Genomic DNA, 24,150 nt, shown 5'->3' with positions numbered 1-24,150 from the left:
ACCTACACGCACCGTATGACTGGCCACTTAAGGGCTCGAAGGTGGGATCCCGTGCATTCGCGTTCACGAGTGCGGTAGTGTTTGGCCGGCCGCACGAGCTGTTGGAGGAGTAAAGACGCTTGGGCTAGTTGGTTTTATACAGCTACTATGACGCCTACGTGATGTCGACTTGAACGACACCGTCCTTGTTACGGTCACAGGAGCTGATAGAAGTGCGTCTGGTTCTTTTAAAAATATTGTACTGTTTTGGTTGAGCCCAGAGTGGGTGGCACCGGCACTCTTAACTGTCGCAGCGAAGCCTGACCAGCTTTCTGGCTTCCCGTAGCATAGCGTTCACCACTGTGGTTGCGACTAACCCACGGGACCAATCCCGAATTGTTCGTGGTTGAAGGGAATATCTTTGCCGACCCCACTCAGCTTTAGCTTCGTAACACCGAATGGTTTTCGTGAGAAGGCGAATTGCATATATGGCCACTTGTAGCACGTGCACACGAACTGTCGCTCTCGCGTGAATGCGTTTCTAACTGCATACCGGAAGTGACGCATGAGTGCACTGTCCGGAACTGAAATAAGATGTTCTGCAGCGCTTGAGTGTAGTACAGTGCTGCAAGGGCCAGCCTGTTATGGGCGCGTCAGATGAGAGCGAGTTTTTCGGCGTTATCGCCCCGCTAGGTCGGCGAACGCCACAGGCACCTGAAATAACAATGCAAAAAAAAAAAGCTGTGGCTTGAATGTAATCCTAACGAGCAGGCCCACCGGAGAGCGCGCGATTTCACGCACCGCGCTGTTGCGGGTAGCCAGGCTTGGAACGAGGTCAACATCCACAAAGATCCATTATGTACTTTCCACGAAATTGTTTCCCATTATCGACTAGGCAGGAGGACATTTCCACCCTCTCACCCCAAATTGAACGACATTCAGACTCCTGCAAACCCGTTCGTATCTCACTCTACGGTCCCTTAACAAGATAGATCCTGAACAATCACAGTCGTGCCCCAAATGTGGTCATGATTCATGCTCCTTTGCCCACATGCTCTGGGTGTGCCCAGCCCTTAACGCCTCTCCACCCATCACGAAAGAACAATGGCAGGAACCTCTCAAGAGCAGCAATCTCCACATTCAACTCCAGGCTGTCCAGAGGGCCCACGACATTGCGGCGGGACTTGATCTCCCGGTTCCATCGTGGGCGGAGCCACCGACTTGATCTTCGGGAGCCTTCGGTTTTGGCTCCCCGAGGTCTCAGTCCCTCAGGACTCAAATAAAGTCCTTGTCATGTCATGTCATGTGGCTACGCAGACATAAACCACCATCCTGTGGCCAACAACTACCATCAGTTTTTCTCGTATTGATAACGTAACTTTTTAATCACCACCTGTGGCGGCTAGATTGCACAATTCTAGTACTCGAGCTGGACTCCTCGAAAATAGGGTAGTTACACGCACGAAAAATCGAAATGGTTAATTTAATAATTCACAATGTTTCACCAATCTGTTTTAAACTGGTAAATTTTGAACGCGTACTGCAATTTATAAAGTGAAGCCGATCAGTCTGCAGTGCATACTCATGTAGAAGGAATTATAATGCTGGCACCAGTTTCAACATATGCGCTCCCAAATTGGGCGACGAATTTCGTTGATGTGCCAGTTAAAGACGGTTTCCAGCTCTGCTTAAGAAGGCGTTATGATTTTTTGGAAAGTAACTGGAACAGCAATGCATTTTGCCGCAGGTATGGCAGCATTTACATCAGAACTCATATCGATTTTAAAATTCTTTCCACGTGAATCTCCCTTGAAAATTTACTCACCGGCATCAATTCGTTACACGTGACTAAAGTAATTAGTTTAAAATAGGATTATTAATGTTTTCTGATTAGATAAATGCTAACTTTAATTTCTTAGGCACTTAATGTCCGCCTAGTCAAGTAACCCACCTCAGCCAGTAGAACTAATCTACCTGGCACAAGAGAGAGAGAAAGAAACGTTTATTATACGAAATCCCGAGCGAGGACGGGTATCACCCTAAGGTGGGAAGGCTCCTTAGTCCAAGAACCCTCTGGCTTCGACTGCCCTCTTGGCCCTGGCGACGAGTTGTCGTTGGTCTTCCAGGTCCCCGAGGGTTAGCTTGGCCTCCCACATTTCGAATAGGTCGTTTGCTTCTATTGCTCGTTTTGCGTGCGTCTCTGGTTGCATTTCGCTGCCTTCCTGCCACGGGCATTCCAGGATCAAGTGTGCCAGAGTGTCGGGTACGTTGCAGAGTGGGCAGAGGTAGACGTGGAGCGTCGGGTAGAGGCGATGTATTATCGTTCCGTGCGTGTACGTATTACTTTGCAGGCGTCTAAGGATCAGGCAATTAAAAAATAATTAAGAATAACAACACGCACATATGATATAGAAAGCGCGTTGACCCATTTTGACGTCAGACAGCGTGCTCTACGAAACTAAAGTATAAACATAGCCTCATTCTTCTCAAATCAAGATTCAGCTAGTGGACTCTCGACAGGTACACCGTTTGCACTAAACCCCGCCAGTTCCTATATTACTGTAAAGCTGGCTCTGCTGCTCAATGGGCATTTTAGAGGCAAAGCCTCCGTTCGAAAGTGAGAAACACTCGAGCGCAGTTTGAATCATATCTGGGCAGGTATAATGTTTGCATTCCTTTCGTTCGATTCCATTTCTTTCTTATCATGCACGATTTAAGGCCAGCCTATTACGGAGATAACGTAGGCGGAGCACTGCTATATGTCTACAGGTGAAGCGCGAAAAGAAATAGCCATAGGAATATAATCATTACATTATCTCCAGCTCTGTACTGTCACTACAATCTTTCTGACGGTCAAATTGTGCCGTGAAAGATTTCGAACAGAAGCGCACCAACGGAAGTTCACCTGCGGTGTCCCCTGATGTTTTAAATGCGTAAGCATTTCTATGTCGACCAAATGAGGAAATCCGTTCGTCCGTCCATCACGCAAGACGAATCGCTATAACGAAAATAATGTATAAAACAATATAAACTCTAAAGGAAAACGTTGGCGGTGGTGAATTCCGAAGCAAGACCCCACACTCATAAGTCAAATGTCTTAGCCACTGGGCTAAGCACCCACGCTTGCAGATGGGGAACGTATCTGAACCGTATGAATGTGTTGTACCGGCTTTACAAAACGAATGTCAAAGAAAAACAGTTTTATGAAAGTTTTGTTGAAAGATTTGCTGATGGTGGAATAAAAGACATCCCTAGTACCACATGTAGATCTGACTTGGGGCATTGTAGACATCAGGAAAATTCCGACTATGCGAAAATTTAAGGCCAAACACGCCACATACCCTATGCATTTCGGTGTTCGAGGGATGCGCCTTCCGTTGGGGCGTTCGTTCACCGACCGAAATGGTACCGATCTCCAAGGGCTCATGCGCTTCACGTCGCGCAACACAGACAGATAAGCAATCAATGAGTTGATAAGGATGATAAGGAACGATGACAGATTATATGGGTTTGATCACGATTGATGATGGCTCAACACGAATGGATAAGGTGCTACAGAGCGATAAGGGCTTATCTTGATCGGAGCAATTTTGATAAGGTTAATACGCACCGATAAGGGTTCACAAGGGTGGGATCAAGTCTGATAAGGTTGATAGGGGCACATAAGGGTTGATAAAGATCGGATCGATTGTGATAATGTTGATATCGACCGATAAGAGTTGATAAGGTTCGGCTAGAGTTCGGTAAGGTTTATAACAACCTATAAGTGTTGATAAAAATCTGATCTCGTCCGATAAAATTGATGACGACCGATAAGGGTTGATAAGGGTTTATAGTGATTCGGATCAAGTTTTATAACATTCATAATTACATCGAGCTGCGTGGAGACGAGCAAGTGGCACAATGCTTACGCATACTTGGGAAACTCCCAGAGGAGTTGCTGCGTGATTTTTTTTATTTACTGAAACTGCTCCAAGTGTCACCCGTTGTATTACCCTAGAACCAACAATTTTTCACCAGGCGTTACATTTACTTTTGATTGTAGGACGACTGTCTTTTAAGCCCATAATGTAACAGACTGATTTATTTCATGGCACAGCTTTCCACCGGCTTATATTGTCGGTATTGTGAATATTTTGCAAAAACAAACAAATAAATAAAACATATGTGCATAAACAAATAGAGGGTGCCTTCTTCAAAAATATCCATTTCTGTAAAGGGACACATTTTATAAATATACGAGTTAAACCAAGGCAGAAAAAAACTGAAAATTTAGGTCAGAGTTGTCGTAAGTGCACTAGAAACAACTTTACAGGATAATACTTTGAGTACCAGCGCAGGAAGAATTTGCAGTCAAAGGGAGAACATATTTTTTTATCGACAGGCAGGTTCAGAAGTTTAAGAGATGTCGCATCTAAGAAGCTGAGTATTTGAATGCATTATAATCGGGGCTACTGCTACGGGGATACTGCTACTGCTACAACGTCTTTCCCGCGAATGTGTCATCCTTCAAATTTACAGCAATGTGCGCTACCGAATGTCTAGCATGTTTTGCTGGTGCATATCCGCCACTGTTATTTGGAGGCACTCAGAAGTCTGCACAGGAATAGGACAGCAGGATATAGTGACAAATGTGGCGATAACGAAGAAGAACAAACATGCCTTCAAGTCACGGAGCTTTTTCGTTCGGAACAGCTTGTGGTAGAGAGTGGTTGACCAGGTCTGCGCCAGAAGAAAAAAAGAGACGCGCCACAAGCTTTTTTTTTTTTCATTGGCATATCCCCTTCGCCAATAGTATGTCCAGCAGCAAAATTGGCCAAACAGTTTTCTTTACGAACGATTCTAGTAGAATAGCTTTTTTGTGCATGAATACGGACCCAGATGAGAGCAACTTTGGTAGTAGACTCCCCTAAATACGAACTTGTTTAAACCGAATAATAAGAACATATAAGAACCTATATAAAGAACGATATAGAAACAGTATGTAAAAGTCTGGTTGGTTCCCCAATGGCCTAATGCAAAATACATCAGCATAGCACAAACTGCTGCGGAGCCGCTGCGATTCGGTCATGTCAAACTGCCGTGGCAGCCGCTAGAGTAAAGGAGTGAGTGAGTAAATTTTTATTGGGTCCAACAAAACGCGATAAAACGCGCACCCGGCTAATCCCACGACGGTACTGACAGCTAGAGACGCCTATTTTGCTTAGACAGAGGCCTGGATCGGCAAACTTGGGGGATAGGACTCTTTCAGATACATACATAAGACGCAAATTGTGTTTCTGTGGACACAAACAGCTACGACAGCGTCGACAATGACGGCGAAAGCTGCAGTGCTGACACCAAAAAGCGTGGTTGAAAGGGTCTTCGAGGTGTCGCTGCAAACTGATTACTATGCTGAGGACACCACCAGCAGTGTTTACACATAGTGCATAAGGTGATGTCTTGAATCATCTGGTGTATTTTTAATACGATTAGCATTATTTGCCTACTTCAGGTGTTTTGAATATCTATCTATCTATCTATCTATCTATCTATCTATCTATCTATCTATCTATCTATCTATCTATCTATCTATCTATCTATCTATCTATCTATCTATCTATCTATCTATCTATCTATCTATCTATCTATCTATCTATCTATCTATCTATCTATCTATCTATCTATCTATCTATCTATCTATCTATCTATCTATCTATCTATCTACTTACGCCGACCCAGTGTCCCAAATTGTCTACCAGAATGGACCACTTGGTTGCGGTCGTGCATGCCGTCATGTTTGTTACATAGTCTTCATTTCGGCTTTGTAACCAGACTCTCGTGATATCCTCGTCGTCACGCCTCCTACACCAGCCTAGTATGCCAAGTTGTCTAATAGCTTGGGCCAATAGATATGTTCTCGTGATGGCGATGCCATCGTGGTCATTGCATCATCCTCATTCAAGCTTCGTCAGTCGGCTCTCGTCATGCGGTCGTCGTCACCCCATCGTCGTCGTACAGGCTTCATGATACAGTGGCTACTCCATGGTCGTCATCCGATTGTCCGCATACCGTTGATATGTCATCGTCGTCATTGTGTCGTCGTCATGCATTCGTTGTCATACCCTGGTCGTGATGCCATCGCGGTCGTTTTGTGTCGTCATTTTGACTTCGTCATCCGACTCTTTTCATGTACTCTTGGCCGCACCATTTTTACGTCGTCGTCACGATGTTGCTTTACGATCATTATCCCTTCAATAACGTCATCCCATTGCCATCATGCCGCCATACTCATGGGCGACCTTGGAAAGCGAGTGCCAAAGCAACGTGGGAGGACACCGATTTAGGTCCCGTATAGCCGAACCAACGGAAGTCTCAGAATGACCACTACAGATGTCAAGTAAACGTGACTTCGGGAATACGGCGTCTCACCACACTGCTCGAATGCTAATCTCATTACCATCGACAATCGTCGTGAGATGAGTTCTGCTGTAATTTAATTCTATCTTACTCTTCAGGGACATCCACGATGAAGCCGGCCTTCGGTTTCTCCATCGAGGCAATCTTACGAGACACGCACCCCTCAGCCACAGACCAGTTATCTCTCAAAGGTGAGTCCTCCCCGCATCGTGTTCTTCTCCGCAATACTCGCACAGAACTGACGCCGAATTCATCATTCGCAAGCGAAGTTTGTCCATTGTTGGCGGCCTTCGGCATGCGGCTCTTACTGTCTTTGATCTTCCATACGAGAAACCAGGCGTGAGTGATAGTCCGTGCTCTAACGCAGGCACACTATGTGATCTCGTCTTTACACGATGTCAGCAAGTGTGGATGAGTCTTCGCCGAACAAGCTTTCTCCAAGGAGAGCGATACCGTAAACATACACGAAGCAAGCGCCAGACCCGTGCACTAGTCCACAGCAGGGATGCCCATCGTTGTATTCCTGCTGCGACCTTGACAACGCAAGAACGCTCCGCGCTGCACTCGAGCAATGTGTGCGTATGCGAACATGCTTGTCATAATTCACTAAGCTCACAACTAAGTTCAAGTGTGCGTGCTTGCGTGCGTGCGTGCGTGCGCGCGCGCTATATCCTTGCATATGGCCGCTAAACAAGAACCGTCTTCCACGTAAAGACCAGAGAAAGCTACGCCTTTTTAACCGATTCCCAGAGCGCATGGGATCCGCACATTTCTTGACCCCTTTCAAAGACGTGATGCACAGTGTTCGCTCCCCACTGTGAAGTAATACTAGCTCGCCCAAGTCGTAGTCTTGGAGTATTACTAAAGCCAGAGGACCGTTTCGGCTGCCTGCTTCCCCCCCCCCCCCCCATTGTCTTTTCTCACCTCGTACCTGCACCTTTCGATAATCGGCGCACGTTCTTGCAGAGGTTGGCGTGAGCGGCGAGCACGAGGCCGACCACGAGCGCATGCCTCGCTACCCGTCCCTGGGCGTGGCCGAGCAGTTGCTGCTGCTGCCCCCGACGCCCTGCTACGGCATCCACCACCCATCGCCGCTCGCTGCCGGCCCGCAGGCACACGGAGTGCCCTTCGCAGCGGCGGCAGCGGCGGCGGCAGCAGCGTGCTGCGGAGGATGCCTGTCGCTGCAGCTGCTTTCGTGGGGCGTCTGCCAGCCTCTGACCGCCGCGGCGTTACCGTCGACCGCTGCCGCCGCCAGCCTGCCAGCGCAGCCGGCACAGGTGTGGTATACCAACCCCGAAATGGAGGACCTCCTGCATATATAGAGAATCTACACTGTTGCGAGGAGAACTGACTTTGTCGCTCGTAAATGGGCGTCGCGTTTACAAACGAGATTCGACGATGGTGCCGGTATTTTGTCAGCAGTAGCCTTGTGCATGGCTAGTGATTTTTTCCTGTTATCATTGATAAGCTAATCAGTCAAAATTAATTGCCTAAATTTATATTTACTTGCATAATTGCGTAAGCTCGGATGTCAAATTGTACATCACGTTCGAAAACATCATATTCAGCAGCAGCGCCGGATTAAGAAAAATGGAGGCCCTGAGCTAATGCGCATGCAGGCCCCCTTTACCTATACTGACCCCCCCCCCCCCTTTGTCCCCTGCTACGCTACTGAAAATATACCACGTTTCATTTTAATTCCACCAAATTAAAAAGAACGAATAGCGATCAATGGGATTATTATTATTGTTATTATTACAAGGAAAACAACAAAACGTGCTTGAAACGCGTGCTGTTGAAAACACCAACACATATGTTCACTTTGTGATTAATTTGCATTCTATTTTCAGCAAAAGCCAGGCTTTAAGGAAAAGTTCAGTGCACTCAAGACGAACAAGAACGTAGAAAAGACAACACAGCTCAGATGTCGATCCTTCTGAAGCTAGGCTTTGTCTGCATCACTAAGCTTAATCCCGTGAGGAGACACATGGTTTTATCCAAAACATTCTTTATTAAAATTCAAGCATCAGACTGCAGTAATCGTTATACACGTTACTCTATAAATATGCAATAGATATATACATTACTTAAGGCAATACAAACACCATAAAAATGCACTAGAATACAGATGAAAATTACCAACTGTTATTACAAAACATTATTTGAACATATTTTCGTTAAAGGTAAGACCCCCAAGCAAGGACGACACCAAATAAACGCAGCACTATCAAAAACAACAAAGGTACAGTTCTTTATAAGCACGCTAAATATCACAATAAGAGCAAGCAAGAGACGAAAAACGAAGATTCGCTTATCTTGAATTACACTGCTCAGCGTTTCATTGGCAACGTGGAGGCTGGGAGGCGACACAACGAACTTATTGGAACTATTCAGGTATAGCGCAACCAGTCCTCCTTTAAAATGGCATCTTTCGCGCCTTCGGTTTGGCGAAATCAGATATAGTCTGTTCGAAGGATATATCGCGGAGGAGGTCACTTTCAATGGACATGATAGCAAGCGAGTTCACCTTGTCGTCAAGGAGGCTTGAACGAAGACGACTTTTTTTCAGCGACAACTTGGAAAACGATCGTTCGGTCTCGCAGTTTGCCACAGGTATGCTTAAGTACATTCGCAAAGCAATAGAAAGGTTCGGAAACACATCAATACGCTTTCTTTCGTGCAGCAATTTCATTGTTCCCAGGGGACTCGTGTCGTGGCACACAGAGTTGTGCAGAAAGTTCGCAAACTGAACGATTTCAGCGGGAAATGCTGGCTCCAAATCATTTTTGTAGGTTTTCACGAAATTCTCAGCCTGCTGTGCCAGAGAGGCCTCGCTCCCAACTTCTGCGAGCAATTTTAAGAATCCGAACCTTTCGCAGAGTTCAGTGTAGGCAGCCTTTCGCACTCGCAAAGCAGAGCCTAGACTGCCAAGTACAACATTGTAGGTCTCTACGATAAACTTTTTTCTACCTTGTAGCGCACTATCGCTTTTTCCGTCCGGCTGCTTACTCAAAACGATGCGTCTGCCCGCATCCTGATAACATTGGTACTTAGCGTGCGTGCTCTCTCTACGAAGGTATCAAAGAGAGGTCGCAAAGAATTAACAAAGCCTTCTAGAGGGATCAGCAGGTCTGCAGCAGTTGAAATCTCTAGGCCTGGTTTCTGAAGTGCTACGCTCGTTTTGTCAAAGCGCTCCAATATTTCACTCCAGAAAATCGCCATGAATGCAGTCTCTAGTTTTGTCATTTTCTTGAAGAGAGAGTGCGCTTCGTTCCTAGTGTCACCGTTTTCTTCCTCGTTCTTTGATATAGCTTTAAGTCAACAGAAGACTACATTGAAAGTTTTCAGAATGGCCGTACATGATTCAGCGTGTCTTGACCACCTGGTCTCAGAGAGACTTTTTAAAACAAGCTGCTGGTCAGTTCCGCCCATGCTGTCCAAAAGATACCTCCATCGCTTAGGTGAGGCAGCAAAGAACACATACAGTCTCTGAATTACAGTGAAAAATTTGACTGCCTCAAGGCAACTGTCAACGCTACACGCGCCAACTAAGTTCAGTGAATGACCAGCACACAGGACGTAGACGGCCAATTCATTCAGGTGTTTGATTTGAGCTTGCAGTCCTTGGTATTTTCCTGACATATTACTCGCAATATCCTAAGCTTGGTCCTTACAATCATCAATTGAGATGCCATTGGTCGTCAAGAGGGACATCACGGCATCGAAAAGATACAAGCCGGTATGCGATTCAATTGGAACAAATCTAAGAAAGCGTTCGCACACATTCTCATTTAAATAGTATCGTAAAAGAACTGACAGCTGATCAACGTGAGTAAGGTCTGGAGTCGAATCAACAATTAAAGAGAAGTATCTTGCGCGTTTCACTTCGTCAACGAGACGTTCCTTGACAGTCATTGCCATATGCTCGATAAATTCATCACAAATGGTTTTTGACAAATACGATGGGTGACCTTTTCCTTTGTTCCCGTAGCGTTTGATGTGCTCCTCTAGAAAGGGATCAAACTTGGTAATGGCCTCAAGCACTCCCATATAATTGCCATTTCTCGGTGAACCAAAAATATCCTCACTGCCCCTAAACAAGCAACCCTATGCACTACCCCAATGCAAGCTTAACCGGCGGCTCGGGGCTGAATTGCAGCCCGCAATCAACTTCCTTTTATAGACGTGCGCCGCGTCTGTCTGTTACTAGCGCCAAAGCAGGCGTTCACATACGCATAGAGTTCCTTGTACAAATTCCCTCCTTCTCCGTACAAACTCACTCCTTCTCCTGTTCCGGTCTCGTATTACAATTGGCTAGCAGCAACCGTCTGTTCTGGGTGTTTCTCCATTTTTCTTTCGCCCCGTCGACGCCGAGCGCGAGAACGAAGGGAAGAGGGCGACTCCTAGCGCGGGCGAAGTTACGCGCCCTCCGTCGCCTCTGAATCATCTTTTTCCACTTCTTTCTGGGAAGTTCGGCGGCCAGACTGACCTACTAAAGCAGGCGTTCACATACACATAGAGTTCCTTGTACAAGTTCCCTCCTTCTCCGTACAAAATCACTCCTTCTCCCGTTTCGGTCTCGTCTTAATATTGGCTAGGAGCAATCGTCTGTTCTGGGAGGTTCTCGATTTTTCTTTCGCCCCGTCGACGCCGAGCGCGAGAACGAAGGGAAGAGGGCGACTTCTAGCGCGGGCGAAGTTACGCACCCTGCGTTGCCTTTGAGTCACCTTTTTCTACTTCTTTCTAGAAAGTTCGGCGGCCAGTCTGACCTACTTTTTTCCGTGGGGCGCACGCGAGGGTGCGCAGCCACTAGGCAGGAATGGGCCCTGGAGACAGGCCTTTGTGTCCAGCTCTCCAACTTCCCCCTTCATTCTTCCACAACCCTGTGAACAATGAACAGTGAACATTCCATGCCACACGGCACGCGGACATAAGCACGTGCGACGTCTTCTTTCCTTTCCTGTCTAGACTCTGCCATCAGAATCATCATCATCTGCAATCGGACTCATCCTCCCCCGCCCAAATTACCATCACGGTAAAGAAAGTCTAATGGGAGGCACTGTTGGGTACTGCAGCACATCCTTTCTATGAGAAGGACAGCGGCGGAACTATTTGAGAGGTGGAGGGTGGCGTGGTGGTGACGAGGGGCAAGGGAGATTTAGGTCCTCATCCCACATTACATGTTTTAGGTGTTTCCCCCTTGCCTCTCCTCTCCAGACAGCAGTGGACAGACGGACTGACAAGAAACCACGAAAACTCTTCCATGCAAACGCACCTCGCTTCGTAAGAAAGAAGGTCCCGCCGGGGTGGCGGGAGATTCCTGTTTTTGCAGCTCGACAAGCTCTCCCCAAATGATCAGGTTAAACGCATGCTGTTACATTAGGCGGCGGGCCCCGTCTGCTCTTTCTGGTTCTCTCGCTTCATACATGTCGCTCGAAGTTCCGTTGCCCATGGTTCCATATGCTAAGCAGGTTAGAATAAATGGCCCCCTTCTCCTATTGTTCGCGCTGAGGCCCTGGGCTGCAGCCCCCTTAGCCTCCCCCCTCCCCCCCTTAATCCAGCGCTGTTCAGCAGTTCCCGGCTCACTACAGTTCCCCCATTTTATATTTTTGCTCATTTCAAAGCTGTGGCGCAAAAAAAAAAAAACGCGAAAATAGAATGCGAAGTGGAAACGGGCGTACGTGTTTCGCGCGCGCGGCACCGGCGTTCTGAGAAGGATTTCAAAGGATCCACAACTGAACTGAACGGATGACTTCGTGATGACCGGGTGATCGGTGCACTACGCAGACAAAGCACGCACGTACGCGCGCACGCACGCACGCACGCACGCACGCACGCACGCACGCACGCACGCACGCACGCACGCACGCACGCACGCACGCACACACACACACACACACACACACACACACACGCACGCACGCACGCACAAAAAACAAGATGGTAACGAGGACACAGAGCATGCTGTCTTGTTGAGCACGAAAACGGTGTTAATACGTTCATTTAAAAAACGAATTGCAAGGATGACACCAGTTTCGAAATATTAATTCCTAAACTTTGCGGAGAAATGCATTGGCGTTCCAGTTACCTTCTTACCAAAACGTCGCTTTATGCATTGAAGCATAACAACAACTGGTTCGGGAATTAATACCTCGAAACTGATCTCATCCCCAGAATTCGTTTCAAGTGGATCCGCCTTGCGAACTCTAAGGCTAGAATTTATTGTAAATTGCAATATGGGCCGTACGGCAATTAGTTAGAAAGTCTATTCGTGAATTTTTGTTAATTAGTCGATTATGCACTTCAATTTTTGTGCAAGTAGCGTCCGCGGCTTCGAGTAGACCACTTCATGAAATACAATTGTCCTATCTGCCATAGGAAACCTTTAAGAATTTTTGAAAGTGTTCGCTGAAACACCCTGTATACGTAGGGGCGCACTTTAGCCATATCTCGCCCTTGCGCCCACAAAAATCACATATTATTATGGTAAATACATATGTGCGCTAGGCAGTTGTATATATTGTACTGGTGTACAATATTTAGACTTCCTGTGGCCGGCATCACCGCATTAAAAAAGAACAAAGAATAAGGGCGTACACTGACACCGATATTGCCTTCATCCCTGCTCGTCTCCTACGCAGGGAGAGGCAGCTTTTAGCGAGTTGATCTGAAGTGAGCGCCAGAAGGGCAAATATATTCACCTGCTACGCCGACATTAAAGGGACCCTCAACAGGCTCAGTCTCAATTTTCGGTTACGCAAAGAAGGTTTTAAAGTGCCGCCCGTTCAACCGCAAGAATGTTTTTTTTTTTTAAAGGTAATAGCAGAGATAAGCGACTGAAATGTTGAGATGTGCTGGCGTGATAGCTACTCTCCACGCGTCAGAGGTTCCCTCCCGTAGACCCGACCGCAAGCAAACATCTACATTCTCTGAAAGTGAGGGTCCGCGTCACGTCTCGACTTACGCCTCCTCCCTCATCTCCCTTGTCTGGCGACGCATTTTGGGAGGCAGTTTAGCGCGCTCTTCGTTTCACGGCGATCCCCGAGTTCACGTTGTCGTTGGTCGTTTGTGATTTGCAGGCGGTGTACGCGCTTGACGCGAAGGCGACGACGCAGAGACGCCGTCTCTGTTGCCAGGGAGAGTGGCTCCTCCGAGAATAAGAGCGGGCGGGATATATCCTTTCGACTCCCGGCGGTTTCGTTTGCAACATTACACCGGCGTAATGTATACTGTATGCAAAGTTCACACACAACGGTCGCAATCGGGTGATCGACGCATCGCGCCTCTTTGTGTGCAATGCCCAAACCTGGTGAGGATTCGCGTGAAGCGACGTGAGATTAGGCCATACAGTCCCACACTCGTGATCCTCAATTCGTAGCGACAGCTCACTCGGCTTCATTTCTACGACCCCGGCGACAAGCACCGTCGCGCTTCGTTTCCTGGCTACAAGTTCGGTTCGAGGTCCCTCGTTCAAGGTTTGTAGTAGTCGTGGCAAAGACATTGGGTAGAAGGGCCCACATATCTCTGAGAAACATGGAAGGCAAAGTGCGTGAGTTTACGCTCACGTTGAGCAGCATTGTAGGAAACGCGATCTTTTGCGACTCGCATTTTTCACGGCGGTATAGGTGCGCATGCTATGCAAAGGTCCTTAAGCAGCATTCGGACCTACAGTTACAAGTTACTAAAGCGCGGAGCGAAATAGAAGAAGAAACGCGATCCATTCGCCGCTTCGCGAATGCCTCTAGCCTCTCTCAACACCCGGCATGTTTGCGTGTTTCATGTAGTACACATACGTGTCTTGTATGCAAATTAGCACTCCAGAAATTCGCAAGGTAAATAAGTTGCGTGAAAGAGAAAGTTACTCCACCTTGCAGATTTCTATACAAGTCACTTGCTTTATGTTCCTGCGTCGGAACGAAACTTTTTTTTTCTTCTTTCTGGTTTTCGTTCCAGTTTGGCGAAAATAATTCAGTTCCGGTTCAACCCCGGAACAAAAATATAACGACTCAAACCAGTTCGATACGGTTCAAGTTGATTTGCATAACCAAAGAATAATGACGACAAATCAGCTTAAATTCGTTTTGTACAAAAGCTCGACGCGGCTGCTAGGCTGTACGGAAAGATTACGCGTGTTGTTCCACAGGTCGCACGCAGTTAGTAGGTACAAAAGAATTATGTGGATCCATCACCATTGCAGCAGTCTGCTTGAAGCGAAGCTTTAGTGAGAGGGAGCATAATTTATTGAGGAAACGCAGAGAGTACCGTAGCCTGCTACAGCTTCTTTAAGGAGAAAAAGGAAAGAGGAGAGAAAGAGGGGTAATGAGATGTGATGATGAGGATAGCCAGTAGGATGTCTTCAATCTAAGCCGGCGTTAACTAAAATTTTTGAGAAAGCCACTCACTTCGTTGATATTATGTCCTGCCAAAGCCCCAGTAGCCCTTTTTTGCTCAACGGCTTGCAAGCAGCTGAAAAAGAGGCGTGCCGTGCGCATAGTGGTGACAAGGAACAATGTTCTCACTTTGCACACATCGCAATCTGGCATGTCCACGCGTCAGATTCGATGCAAATATTCTCGCGTAAAGAGAACACCTTGTCTGGGCAGGCAGCTCGCCCGACTACGCTAGATGCCACACGGCATCCGCAATGCCCTATGGAGATCGAGCTTACAACTTGACGTTCCTGGTGAGTTTCGTGTGCCTGTCGCTTTCCGCACTGCCTAGCGGATAAAATAATTGCGGTCCACCCTTGAGAATAGCATGGTGACAAACATGCCGTCATATGAGGTCATTTTGGCTTCTGTGTGTGCAAGGTCGTTCCCGTATGCAATGAGATATGTCGCTTTCATTAAAATGGTGTCGCAGCTTTGCCCGAAATGTGAAGCATCGATCACGATATCAATGTAATAAACAGCTAAACGAAGTAAGAATAGTAGTTTTATCGGCCGTGTTAACTTGCAAACATTCGCTTACTAACTAAATAACTAAATCAAGAAACATATTGGCAGCGCGCACAGGCAAACATGAACACATTAAACTCGATGCGCGCGGGCGCTCGCTGCCATAACGCAGGCGTGAGGTAGGGCGGCAGCAGCAGCGAGCGAAGTGACCTTCGTGCTGTCTATCGGCTTCAACGCAAACTGAGAGGCGAGAACTAAGCGCGCACAAAGGTATGAGTCGTCGAAACGCCTAAACTCTGCCCTCAAGCAGACCCCATTCAAGATACGGCGAGAGCGGCCGCGGAATAAGCAGTACAACGCCACCGCGCCCCCCTCCCTCCCCCCGGACCCTAGCGCGCGACGTAAGACGAAAACTTGCCGCGCGACTGGCCGTGCGAGGGACTTTTCTTCTTCTTCTTCTTCTTCTTCTTCTTCTTATTATTATTATTATTATTATTATTATTATTATTATTATTATTATTATTATTATTATTATTATTATTATTATTATTATTATTATTATTATTATTATTATTATATGCAACTACCTGGTTCTTGGCTAATCACCTAAAGTGGGTATGTGAGACCGACGTCTAGGCTACATCTACATCTACATATGCACTTTTCGTGCATTCGCGTGCTTCTCTCCCGCTTCGAAAAACACTTTTATGAACCACGTATTGAGGAACAGTAAGCTGTAGCGGGAGTTTTTCACGTTGCTCCACAATTTTCTCATTGACACTTTTCCTGTATATATAATATTTGAAAAGCTGAATAATTAATTAAGACGAATTATGTAATTAAGCGGAATGCAAGAAAACTAATCTGAGTATCTCCAAGCGATGACAAACAACGTTACTTTGGTTTTGTCCAGCTACGTGGCATTTGCATATTTTAAAAGGTTGGCTCAAGTTAGGTGCCGACGACCGGCATATACTATTCAGCGTCGTATGTACAAGTTGTATGTCGTGATTTATTGTTTTCTCATGCCCAACAAAGATGTGCTCACTGCGCTCATCATCATCATCATCATCATCATCATAAGCAGCAGCAGCCTGGTTACGCCCACTGCAGGGCAAAGGCCTCTCCCATACTTCTCCAATAACCCCGGTCATGTACTAATTGTGGCCATGTCGTCCCTGCAAACTTCCTAATCTCATCCGCCCACCTAACTTTCTGCCGCCCCCTGCTACGCTTCCCTTCCATTGGAATCCAGTCCGTAACCCTTAATGACCATCGGTTATCTTCCCTCCTCATTACATGTGCTGCCTATGCCCCCCCCCCTCATTTATTTTTCTTGATTTCAACTAAGATGTCATTAACTCGCGTTTGTTCCCTCACCCAATCTGATCTTTTCCTATCCCTTAACGTTACACCCATCATTCTTCTTTCCATAGCTCGTTGCGTCGTCCTCGATTTAAGTAGAACCCTTTTCGTAAGCCTCCAGGTTTCTGCCCCGTAGGTGAGTACTGGTAAGACACAGCTATTATACACTTTTCTCTTGAGGGATAATGTCAACCTGCTGTTCATGATCTGAGAATGCCTGCCAAACGCACCCCCAGCCCATTCTTATTCTTCTGATTATTTCCGTCTCATGGTCCGGATCCAGTCACTACCTGCCCTAAGTAGATGTATTCTCTTACCACTTCCAGTGCCTCGCTACCTATTTTAAATTGCTGTTCTCTTCCGAGGCTGTTAAACATTACTTTAGTTTTCTGCAGATTAATTCTTAGACCCACTCTTCTGCTTTGCCGCTCCAGGTCAGTGAGCATGCAATGCAATTGGTCCCCTGAGTTACAGGCAAGGCAATATCATCAGCGAATCGCAAGTTACTAAGGTATTCTCCATTAACTTTTATCCCCAATTCTTCCCAATCCAGGTCTCTGAATACCTCCTGTAAACACGCTGTGAATAGCATTGGAGAGATCGTATCTCCCCGCCTGACGCCTTTCTTTATTGGGATTTTGTTGCTTTCTTTGTGGAGGACTACGGTGGCTGTGGAGCCGCTATAGATATCTTTCAGTATTTTTACATACGGCTCGTCTACACGCTGATTCCGCAATGCCTCCATGACTGCTGAGGTTTCGACTGAATCAAACGCTTTCTCGTAATCAATGAAAGCTATATATAAGGGTTGGTTATATTCCGCACATTTCTCTGTCACCTGATTGATAGTGTGAATATGGTCTATTGTTGAGTAGCCTTTACGGAATCCTGCCTGGTCCTTTGCTTTCATTTGCAGGTCTATGTGCTTTAGAGATTCATGCGAGCCGCCATTATAGGTACAACGTTTGTGTAGTGATTTAGTGATTTATTAAAACGAAGCATTCTATGTCTCACTGATTCGTCCGTGAGCGCCGAAAACGCACTACAGGAAAGCCAACTTACACATCTGCGTGGAACACTACATTCGCAGTACCGCACCAACTTCGACTGGCTGACCGGTCAGTGACTGATAACGGCGCAAAGGGACGAGCTCAGCAAGAGTGGCGCATGCGCACAAAGTTCGCTGGAAGCGCAAGTCACGTCTGCTAGGCATGACACCACCCCTGCCGCGATTAACTGCGCTTCCCTGCTTATCGGAGACAGCAAGTGCGCGTGAATACGGGCTCGTCTTAAAATCTAGAAAAATAATCAAAGCCGCTTTCTTAAAGAAAGATGGTGGAACGCCACGCTGTCCAGACGAACTGCTCATATCTGCATTGCATTACGCACGTCACGCAATGCGTTCCCGGCCGTCACCATGGGTAGGCCGCGGGTGCAGGACCCGGCAGAAGAAGAGGCTGCCGTATGCGAATGTAAGCGCGAGCGCGAAAGGCAATACTGTGCAAGTGTGTGCGTGTAATCCACCACTACATGATCGAAAATAAAGGCTGCGCAACTTAACGAAATGTGTATTGATTCAAGTTAGACGTTCAAACTATACAATCCTAAACAAGCAATCAAGTCACATATCCATAGCATCGGCTCGCCCCGCATTTCTTGGGTTCGTTGTGTGGTCGTTGGCTTTGGACATGGATTAAGTTTGCCCAATTGGGGGAAAGCTTCGCGTTGAACAATCTTTCTTTAAGAAAGGGGCTTTGATTTTTTTATGCAGAACGGCAGCGCGCTCACTTGTAATATTTATTGGTCAACGTAGAGTAGTACAATAGCCGGTTTAATCGATGAAGCCGCACAGAAGGACGCGACTAAGGACTAAGACGCGACCTAAATCTAAGTACACGGGTGTTTTCGCATTCGGCCCACATCGATATGGAGCCGCCGTGGCCGGAACTGGATCCTACGACGTCGTGCTTAGCAGCCTAACACTATAGCCAATAAGCAACCACGAAGGGCAGAAAAAAAAATTAAATTATGGGGTTTAACGTGCCAAAACCACTTTCTGATTATGAGGCACGCCGTAGTGGAGCACTCCGGAAATTTCGACCACCTGGGTTTCTTTAACGTGCACCTAAATCTATGTACACGGGTGTTCTCGCCTCCATCGAAACGCGGCCGCCGCGGCCGGGATTCGATCTCGCGACCTTGTGCTCAGCAGCCCAACACCATAGCCACTGAGCAACCACGGCGGGTTACGACGGGTAGAAAGCTTCAATTTAAAGATCACGTTGCAAAAGCGCATGTCAGAAGCAATATATCATTTCTATTGCACTTAATCCAACTTATATAGCAGTCCGAGCAAACGCCATCACCCAGCTAGGAAGCACTTGTATTTTTGGACGGTCATACATATTTTTGAACGATCATATATTACTAACATTCACCACCCTGCCCCTGACGCGATACGTAGTAAACCGTACTAACGGTGCTGGTACTTCTAGAATCGCGGGAAATTGGAATGTATTTACATAATAGGTAGCATAGTTGAGCCACAATTGCAAACAATGCATGAATGAAAAGCTCCAGAAAAGGCGACCAGCCTGGACCAAAAACCATTATTTCTTTAAGTTTCACTGCGGAACGAAGAAAAATCGTAACGTTGCGCGATTGAATTCCGTTTCGATCAAAAATAAAGCTTCCTTTTTTCGGTTTTCCGTACAGTTACGGTTCGATACTCTGGTTCCTGCGCTTCCATCTGTCGATTAATTCGCTCTATAACCGCGCATACCTTCTGCTCATCTCCTGATTTGGTGAAAGAGAAAATTTCGTGCAATCAGCTTTTTTTTTTTTTAGCTTCGTGCCACAACCTTCGGGCCAACTTTCCCTAGACCCAGCTTCCCTGGACACGTTCATTCGTGATCAGGGAAATTAGGGCAGAATTCAAAAAGTTTCGTTCGTAAAAGCTGTTTGCCTATATAGACCTGCGCTTATAACATCCCCGTCACCACGATTGGCTACCCCGTTGACTCCTACGCAGAATTCCAGAATAAGAGCTTTCTTTGAGAATGCGGGCCCTTTATTCGCGAAATGCAAGCGCGAGCAACGCTTCGGCGAGAGTGCAGACGACGTTACAAGCTGTGCGGCGCATCGCCTCGCGCAGGCCAAGGCGGCGGCCGAGCGCTGCTTCTCGTGCGGCCAGTGCGGCAAGCGCTTCAAGCGCTCCTCGACGCTGTCCACGCACCTGCTCATCCACTCGGACACGAGGCCCTACCCGTGCCACTTCTGCGGCAAGCGCTTCCACCAGAAGTCCGACATGAAGAAGCACACCTACATACACACCGGTGGGTGGTCCGCCATGCTCTCGCGCATGCAGATTCCCTGAGCGAGAATTTAGCGAGTGAAGGCTTTGTTCAATTCCTGACATGTGGGCCGGTCTCTTAAATTGCGTTGTGTCACGTATTTTCACGCTGTCCTTTGCCACTGCCCAATTTCCCGCGTAGTAACCGAGCTTGTAACGTAGAGACGTAGTTCGCGGAAGCCATAGTGAGAACCTTGTGGTATAGATATACATATAGGCTGTACGATATATACGAAGATTCTCGTTCAGTTCTCAGCGTCGATGGTTTGCCTTGAACACCTCTCGTGAATTTTTCCCAGTGATTACGCCCAAAACTTTAGTAAGAAACGATATTCGTGCACGATTCTATATGGCACAAGCTAAGCCAATCTGTGTATCAGTTTAGTCGCGTAATCAAATAATTCTTGAGAGAGTATCCGACTGTATACTGTCATTGTTAGTGCGACTTTTTATTCCTGATGTGTTTGTCTAGTTACTTTTATTTTATTATTCTCTTTTAAACGGTCGTTCGATCGCATTCTCCCGGACGCACAATCTCGACCGCTGTCTTCACTACACTGCCACTTAAAAATTTCGATGTTTTGTGCCGATGGCCATTTACCATAAAACGAAGCCACTAACTGCACTACAGGATAGCGTATATGGCGGACTTTGACAGTCTTCAGAAATCCCGCAGCGAAGCGTGCAGGGCCGGTACAATGTAATAATTCCTTTCGATCGATTACGTTCCTTTCTCATCCACCGCTCGCGGCCGGCCGATGCCGGGGATAACGTAGGCGAACCGCCTCTCGGACAAGTTGCTGGGGACGAATTCACGACGCTTTCGTTCGTAAGCGATCTTTGTCCTTAGCCGGCCTCCTTTGCTAATTGTATGTCCATCGTTGGAGTTGGCTAGAATTTGCTCTTAGGAACAGTTCTAACGTAATAGCTTTCGCGGCAACACACACACGCACGCACACACGCGCGCGCGCGCGCGCGCGCGCGCGCGTGTGTGTGTGTGTGTGTGTGTGTGTGTGTGTGTGTGTGTGTGTGTGTGTGTGTGTGTGTGTGTGTGTGTGTGTGTGTGTGTGTGTGTGTGTGTGTGTGTGTGTGTGTGTGTGTGTGTGTGTGTGTGTGTGTGTGTGTGTGTGTGTGTGTGTGTGTGTGTGTGTGTGTGTGTGTGTGTGTGTGTGTGTGTGTGTGTGTGTGTGTGTGTGTGTGTGTGTGTGTGTGTGTGTGTGTGTGTGTGTGTGTGTGTGTGTGTGTGTGTGTGTGTGTGTGTGTGTGTGTGTGTGTGTGTGTGTGTGTGTGTGTGTGTGTGTGTGTGTGTGTGTGTGTGTGTGTGTGTGTGTGTGTGTGTGTGTGTGTGTGTGTGTGTGTGTGTGTGTGTGTGTGTGTGTGTGTGTGTGTGTGTGTGTGTGTGTGTGTGTGTGTGTGTGTGTGTGTGTGTGTGTGTGTGTGTGTGTGTGTGTGTGTGTGTGTGTGTGTGTGTGTGTGTGTGTGTGTGTGTGTGTGTGTGTGTGTGTGTGTGTGTGTGTGTGTGTGTGTGTGTGTGTGTGTGTGTGTGTGTGTGTGTGTGTGTGTGTGTGTGTGTGTGTGTGTGTGTGTGTGTGTGTGTGTGTGTGTGTGTGTGTGTGTGTGTGTGTGTGTGTGTGTGTGTGTGTGTGTGTGTGTGTGTGTGTGTGTGTGTGTGTGTGTGTGTGTGTGTGTGTGTGTGTGTGTGTGTGTGTGTGTGTGTGTGTGTGTGTGTGTGTGTGTGTGTGTGTGTGTGTGTGTGTGTGTGTGTGTGTGTGTGTGTGTGTGTGTGTGTGTGTGTGTGTGTGCGTGTGCGTGTGCGTGTGTGTGTGCGTGTGCGTGTGCGTGCGTGCGTGTGCGTGTGAAGCAAAATAGCTGTTTCACACAGAGCCTGTCTGTTCGCGCGCGTGTCTGCCGCCTCGCAGGCGAGAAGCCGCACAAGTGCGTGGTGTGCGGCAAGGCGTTCAGCCAGTCGTCCAACCTGATCACGCACACGCGCAAGCACAGCGGATTCAAGCCGTTCGCGTGCCGCATCTGCGGCCGCGCCTTCCAGCGGAAAGTGGACCTGCGCCGGCACACGGACTCGCAGCACTGCGCACCGGCTGCCACGCACCAGTCGCCGCCAGCCGTTGCGCCTCCGGTCCATCGCAGCGCCGTCCCGGTCACCGCATCGTCGGCGCTCGCCAGCACCTGCATGCTGTAGTCGAGCGCCACGCTATCGCCTGTGCACCTTTGCCAAAGTCAACGTAGCAAGACAGGCGGCGCTATTTTGGACAATGTCCGATTCTGCCGAGTTGCCGCATTCCGCCGTGCCGGCGCTTTGAGCCAACCATAGGAGCCGTAGCCGCCCTGTTGTCCAATCAAAGGTGACAACATGGCGAAATTTGACGATGTCCAGAATACATCAGCCTGAGGGTCACGGGAGGATGGAGGTTTGAAGCGAATGGCCGAACCGAGCGATATCTTTCAGCCTGGAAGCCAACGTTTCGACAAGGGGACTTGCTGCCATCGGCCTGACAGAGACAAGTCTAGACGCTGGCTCCAGGCTGAGAGATATCCATGTTGGAAGGAAAAAAAATGGGGAGAGACCCTGACGTCACTTGTTGCGAAGCCTCCGAGACTGCGGAAGTTGGCTTTACTCGGCCATCTCGCCGGGGCAAATTCTACTCCCTTGTTTACATTTCTCGCCTCCTGCGTGCAACCACGTGCAAACCCTCCGGGCTGCGCGGACACGCGCGCGCCGTAGCGATACGATCAGCGAACCCAATCGCGATGTACCATCGCTACACCGTTGCCAAAGTCACGTCGTCTGAGTATTGTGCTCTAGTGTCGAAAGAACTTCGTAGTGAACTCCGCAAATTAGGCCACGATACCGGCCTTCGCTGCTTTTGCCGGACTTTGTGAAAATAAATCTGCGCATTCTAACATCGCATGCACAGGCGATGACCGGCAGCACACTTTACGTACATCCCGACACTTGGACCTATGGTTAGCCCAGCTGCAGTTTGCGAGAACAAATACGTATGCTCGTCGTGGCTTGAGGACTCGTCTTGCTTTATTATTGAACCAATTTCGAACGACCACGCACCGCGCGGAGATGTGACGCGCCACAGCGCCCCGACGAAGAGACCAGCAGAGGAGAACACGTTGAGATACCTGACTGCAATTTCAGGTGTATTCTTCGCACGGTAAGTGAAGCTTCACGGAAACAAAGTTGTGTGATAGGTGCCACGCGGGGCAGAACAGTGCGCGCGTATGCGCACTGCTAGCGCGTTGACCGGGCCCGCTACGGGAGACCATCAGCCGTCTGATGTGCGCGCAGACGTACGTTCTTCTGTTCAACCTTGTTCACTCTTGCACCGAATCCTCCAACCTTCACGTCCCTGTGCCACTCGGGCGCACAGATACGTTGTCGGCGGTAGGCAGAGTTCGTCCTTTAATTACTTATAGCTACCGCTTTATTCCCATCCTCCCGCGTGGCTGTTTTGCGTACCACAAATGCATCGTCAGCGGTAGAAAGCAGGAACACTGCACCACCGTCGCTGATCTACAAACCGTTTATCGTACAGATTCTGAAGCATAGCGGTTTCAGTGTGTCATGACACGCTAGCATGAATCCACCGAAGAGGGCGACAATACTCCCAAATCTCCCCTCGTCAGTGACGCGGTAGGTGTGGTGTACGACGTTACACGCCCGCTCGTTTCACGCTTTTTACTTCTTCGAGTCCCATCTGGCATAGCAATAACCGAGAGAGCACGGCCTAGTTAACACGGTGGCAGGAAACACGGAGACTAACGCAAACCTGCACGTACGACGCCTTTGCTATGGTACGAGAACTACGGAGCAGCACGCACACATGAGCTCACACCACCATAACAAAACCGCCATTGTACCTCGACAATATAGCCGCTACAGCAAAAAAATACCACGCGACTTCCTCCACACTTATCACCAAGCGCGCGGACTGGGTAGGGCCTCTCCTCAGTTTTTTTCCCTTCCTCCACGGAGATATCCGTTTATTCCACCACTGTTGACCACCTGAAATCATCGCAATAATGACAAGAGTATTCGTCTGACCCTGGGACGAGGCTTCGTAGCAAAGCAATAAATGGGTCTAGTTAGTTCGTGTTACCTCTAATGCGCTGAAGCTCAGAGCAGAAAAA

The sequence above is a fragment of the Dermacentor variabilis genome, unplaced genomic scaffold, assembly GCF_050947875.1.
Source record: "Dermacentor variabilis isolate Ectoservices unplaced genomic scaffold, ASM5094787v1 scaffold_18, whole genome shotgun sequence".
Classification (NCBI taxonomy): domain Eukaryota; kingdom Metazoa; phylum Arthropoda; class Arachnida; order Ixodida; family Ixodidae; genus Dermacentor; species Dermacentor variabilis.
This window is presented reverse-complemented; position numbering follows the sequence as displayed.